This window comes from Amphiura filiformis, chromosome 20 (genome assembly GCF_039555335.1).
Source record: "Amphiura filiformis chromosome 20, Afil_fr2py, whole genome shotgun sequence".
Taxonomy (NCBI): Eukaryota; Metazoa; Echinodermata; class Ophiuroidea; order Amphilepidida; family Amphiuridae; genus Amphiura; species Amphiura filiformis.
This window is the reverse complement of record NC_092647.1, coordinates 44,604,059-44,610,130: the sequence shown is the minus strand read 5'-3', so window position 1 is coordinate 44,610,130 and position 6,072 is coordinate 44,604,059. Positions and strand designations below refer to the sequence as shown.

General features: G+C 32.8%; 1 protein-coding gene and 1 long non-coding RNA gene across 2 annotated transcripts in view; both read right to left on the bottom strand.

The window, feature by feature from the left end:
• Nucleotides 1-6,072, bottom strand: part of LOC140142344 (uncharacterized) — a 209,518-nt gene that overhangs the window by 181,134 nt on the left and 22,312 nt on the right. The gene's annotated exons all lie outside the window — the stretch shown is intronic.
• On the bottom strand, nt 1,272-3,516 carry LOC140142820 (uncharacterized). Its single transcript, XR_011857589.1, has 3 exons — nt 3,480-3,516; nt 2,844-2,890; nt 1,272-1,382 (listed from the first exon to the last, which is right to left on the bottom strand). It is a non-coding gene; the product is annotated as an uncharacterized lncRNA (long non-coding RNA).

Below are 6,072 nucleotides of genomic sequence, written 5' to 3'. Positions count from 1 at the left end.
TTTTTAGTCTCCTGAAAGAAACAACAGTACAAATTAAATGTACTTTTAAGTATAACAAAATTTAAGACATGTTTAAAAGTATTTTAAACTGTATACATTGAATTCAACTTCTCTGGTTAAGGTGGCATGGAAGATCACTCAAAGTGGGAAATTTTAGACATTGTTTTGTATTGTATCTTAAAAAGTAATGTTGATAAGTATATAAAAGTATACATTTTCAGAAATGAAATGATGCAATGAATCCACTAGCATGGCAGATTTCTGCAAAAATGAGCACTTTTTGACAAAGGCGCAAAAATTGATTTTCCATGCCAATTTTTTTCAGTCTGCCATAACAACTTACCCTAAATATCACAATTGACAAAAATTGCATATCTGTATTCTAAAGACACAAATCAGCGCAACCAAGTATGCATAACTGCTGATTGCTGCTTAAGAGCAGATTAATATGGTTCTATTAGATTTAAATGAAAACTAAATAATTCTGTTGGTCCAGCTTCTAGTCTTGGGCCCAAGCTTCACGTGGCTCACGGTTTGTAATGAACGACAGAAACCGGCTGTGAAGGAGACTAGTCACTCCAGACTGGAGTGGCAACATAAATCAATTTCGGAAAAACAACACTCAACCATGGACTTTAATTGTCGGTTTGTCATTATATATAAACGATAAATCAAGTAAGTAACTTCCACTCTGAAAACTTAGAAACTTGTTTGATTCCACTGACTATTTGCGATCGAAATATACACAACACCAATGACAGAAATCATCAAGAAAAAAATCGAACCAAGGACTTGTTTTCACTCAAATTTGAGTCGTATCATCAACCGGAAGTGACGTGGCACGGACCGACAGAATACAAAATTATATTACTTTGGCTATTAACCAATGGAATTGTTATTCATGCATACTGATGAATGATACTCTATATATAATCATCATGATCATGCAATTTTTAAGGAAGCACTATATAGTTACGAAACTTCAGGCAGACCTTTTTAAATCAAGATCATACAACAATTAATAAGAATCACAGGAGATGTGGAAATAATTCAGTATTTAGCTAGCATAAAGGCCTATAGTTAATGCTAATTGTAAGAGTATGATACACCCGGGATGATAAAACAAGTACCGTAGTTTAGTGGAACTTAAAAATTTGGACTCCTTGTGCATGGTTCATGAAATATGAATTGTACTATTTGTGTTTCAATAACAGCAAGGAAGAACAACCCACTTACTTTATCTTTTGACTTCTTAACTCTTTTTTCCTTGCCACCTTATCCTCATATTGGTGAAATTTTCTTAGATGCTGGCCAAGGTTGCATGCCGGGTAGGACCGGAAGCAAATAGTGCATTCAACTTTATGCATGTCCTTTGGATACTTCTGTATTCAGGAAAGTTTAAAATATTGATTATGATAGCCTAAATGTTTGAACCTGGCAGGGTGTATGTAAGACAATGTGTTACAATAATACATGTAATAATGCTAGGATAGCACTGTTGCTTAGACATTTAATGACTGCAATATCGCTGAAACTAAAAATATCAACACTTTCAGATTATATTATACAAGATACCCAGAATTACCGTTTTGAACTGTCATATCCTTCACAATGATTTTCCATGGGGAAATCAAGATTGGATCGATTTCATACAATTAATTATATGTTGTAAACATGATATATTATCGTTCATTTATGACTGTGACTAACCATCAAAATTACACCTCATATAAAACAAATCAACACTATAGAAAGAAAAATGTCACCTTCTTCACTAGTGAAATTTGACAAAAAACATCTTATTCATTTATGGTAGATTGAAATCCTTTCTTCATAGAATGTCAAATCTAAAAATGGGTATGCAAATAGCACTTTCTCTCCCTGGCCCTGGACAGTCCTCGGTCTCAAACTGCTGCAAAAGACCTCAAATGCATGTTAAATGCAGTTATAGTGATATTTGATAGAAACCACAGACCATACGTGTAAAAACTACAGTCAGCAGTTGATGGATAAAAAAATTACAAATGAATACACAGATGGGCCTAAAAACCAGATTTATGATGGAATAATCCTATGTATTAATTGAGAGATAATCATGGATTCATAATTACATTTAACATAAGCATCAGGGAGACTGCTCCAAATTTTGGCAGCACACAAGGTATTAATATTCCATGACACTTCATGGAGATTTTGGTTTGAATCCTTGAACCTTTATAATGCATGCTGTACATGAAATTGAAATGAGATGATATGTAACTAGGAGCCATACCTACGACATTTGAAAATTAGAACCAACATTTGGTTAGACCATCTATCATTTAGTCTGTTCCATTGTAAAATACTCATCATATCATTAACAGGTGTTCTAATATCATCAGATAAGATAATGCGAGCTAGTCTGTTATGCAGTTGCTGATACATTTGTAAGTGGGTCTCGATATAACCTTTTTCTTAGCAAAATCCAACTATACTGTAACTGAATTCCTATAAATTACAAGTATGCCAAAAAATCACTGAGGCAAATTTGTACCAATTGCAATTGTCATTTCTACACTTGAATTATGACTGAAAGACATTTTGTTCAAGAAAGAATTCTAAATACCACAGAATGTCAATACCATCAAAATTGACAGTATGTGCCATATTGAATCAAATGGAACCTGCATCTATGAAATTCATTTGGCGCCAAAGCTGAAAACAGAGGTATCATTCTGTGTTGAAAAACATCCCATCTGGGATAATATTCAGATGAAGTATCCTGGCCTTGTTCAATTTAGTAAATTATCTAACAGTACATTTTACTAATTCTATTTATATGTAAAGCTGTAACATATGCTTACCTTATTCCTGGCCTTTTTGTCTTTCTTGTCTGTGGTCACCTCCTCTCCTGGAAATACAATTGAAACATTGCAAATGACATTTTAGATATTGCACTGACATATAACACGTCATATTACATCATTTATTTTAATTGTTGTTTGAGTACCACATATTTTGTGCTTAGAGAGAAATACTACCAAAAGGATACACAATGGGCAGCCCTTGTCTCCTGGTGGCTAAAACATATATGGAGTATCTTGAAAAGTGAGCTCCTCATCCAGGATGATGAAGACAACAAAATTAAGTTCACTAGAGAGGAAGAGGAAGATGGACAACTTCCTTTTCTGGACACTCTGGTCGTACGAGCTAGTGATGGCAGTGTGAAGGTCAAGATCTTTAGAAAACCCACCCACACTATCAGTATCTAAGTTCCATGTCACACTGCTCATTAGAACACAAATTAAGCGTGATCAAGACTTTGATTATCAGGATAAAAGGAGTGAAATTGTTAAGGATCCGGAGGATAGAGCTGAAGAAGTCTGTTGGTATCAGTCTCAATGTAGCAAGTTTTAAAGTAAATTCAAGTGGAAGATTTAATTCCAAAGTTTTCCAACACAGGTTATTATTTAAAAAACAACAACAATCATAGTGCCTACCTGATGTACACATCTCTGTTGGTTTTTCATTTATGTCCTGTTAAAATGATCAAAAAGTAAATAATAATTACCAAAATAGGATCAAAGAAAGGAGTCAAAAACCAATTCAAAGAAAATAGTTATACATAAACAGTAAAAAGAGGATTCATCCATGTATGTATATCAAATAGTGAATGTTGGGAATATAAAATTCTGTAGACCTATATTTTTTGTCAGATGATAACATTTTACATGTAGCAAAACATGTGCACTTTAATTTGTATGTGTGATCATTAAAATTATGAATTAAAAAATCTTTATGTTTCTTAGTTTGAGAATAATGCTTTGGCCATGCTAATAATCTTAAAATAAACATTTTGTGTTTTCAGTAGGATCATGAGATTAAATATTATGACTTACTTCTAACACATTGGCAATATCAGCAATATCACCTACGTCACCATCTTGTATTTGTGAAATTTCTTGCTCAGTTTGTGTCTTCTCTTTCTTCTGTAAATACCCTTTTTGCTGTAATAAAAACAGGTTCATTACATTTATTGGGCCGTTTCAAGGACACCAAAGTTACAACAAGAGAATTAACCGTGCAGAAGTGCGTCTCTGTCTGGGATATCAGTTGAGAAGTTCCAACCCATAGTGGTAGATACTGCCAGTGTATGTTTCAATTTCATACAAAATTGTGTGATCAGCAATTAATAGTAACACTTAATGTTTGTAAGTTACATCAAACAAAATATTGGGTTTTTTTGTTTGGAAATTTTAAGTGTCCAATGTAAAGTACTGACAAAGTTTAGTTTAAAATAATAACAGCACTATACAGCAGACATACTGAATTAACTTTAGTTACGATAGATCTATGTTTATGTTATGAAAGTAACAGTTGAGTGTTACATAAGTTACGTCATGTACAATATACATATTTCAAAAGTTGAAGTCCATAGTACATAAAAAATATACATAATGGAATGGAAATTCCATTATATGGAATTATATGGTAACGTTTAAACAACTAGAATTACGCATAGATAATTAAAGTGGCCCCAACACAAAGGTGTGTAAATACAAAATAACAAAGGTTTGTAAATACAAATAATATGCAACATGCAAATAAGCTCATTAATATTCATGAAATATGCAAATAACATGACACAAAACTATGCAGCACATTAGGCCAAAAATAAACTATCAATGTACCAAGTTTGAAGTTGATAATTGTGTTGGAGCTGGACAGTGGATTAATGAATTTGCTTCTGCCCGAACAGCCAAACAACCAGACAGACAGACAGACAGACAGACAGACAGACAAGCAGGTGGACAGGCAACAATCTGGATGATAACATAAGCCCACATATATGTGCGGGGGCCAAAAATGTTTTAACACTTAAAATTCACTATTTAGCCCCCAATTGTTTTTGACAACATACCAAAAAATAAGTTCAATAAATAAGATTTTTTCATTTAGCTTTTAAAAAAGTAGACACATGAAATTACGGAAGATTTGCTTTATTTTTGCAAAATCTTGAAAAAAACACTGTCGCTCTATTCAACGAAGTTTAACTTTTGCTTACATATTTTGTTTTATATATCTTGTCACAAAAAGCTTGCACTATTGTTAATGTTTTAGTAGAAAATGTCAAAATTAGTGGAGTTGGAAAGTAATGGAGAAAATAACAAGCCAAATTAAGGTATTGTTACATTATTCCAAATATCTTGAGAATAAGAGCATGGAATCTGCATGGGGTCTGACACGGTTTTTGCAATTTTGTAGATCGATAAAAATATGGTTGACACTATACTCTTTTTAGACCTATATACCGTTTTTGTTAAAGACAATGGATCATGGACATTGAATATATTTGAGTAGGCTTTATCACCTAGCAAAAAGATAGCAAGATTAATTTGCCAAAATTTAACAATTGCTTCCTGGCTTGTTTGGGTAAGTACTGATCCTTAAAAAGGAAGGGTCCCGGGGGTAAACTCACAAACATTTATCCACTCGTACATTTCTTTCTTATTGGAATCTTTGTTTTTAAAAGGTCATGTTTATGTAATCAGAGTAGAACCTCATAGAGAGGCTCTGGATAAGAAATTTGAATTTCAAAACGTTTGTTTAATTTTAGCATGAGATTTAGTCACAGTGAGATTTAGTATAGCAAATCACTCACACTGTTACTTAATCTGGAGATTCTTCTGTTCACTTTTGAAAAATCTAATTTATGCAAACTTAGGCTAATTGGCTTAATTACTTGTAACAAAGTTAAGCAACTGCTCGAAAATTGTGTTTCCAAAAATTCAATACATTTCCATTAAAGCAACAATATGAAAATTAAGATAAGCACCACTGAATTGTTCATATATCAAAGTCCACATTGCCCTGGAAATGCCCATTTTAAAACAAATAACAAGAATTTTATTACCTTTAAATCCTTGATTACTTCGTCAACAAGATAAGTAGAATACTCAAACTGACCCAATAAATTCCGCTTGGATGTTTTCTGCAGTAAAAATTAAACATGCTATTAATCAGAATGGTCATAAGAATTCTGTAGTATACGAATATATACAGCTCATGGTTCAAAATATTTCCATACAAAGT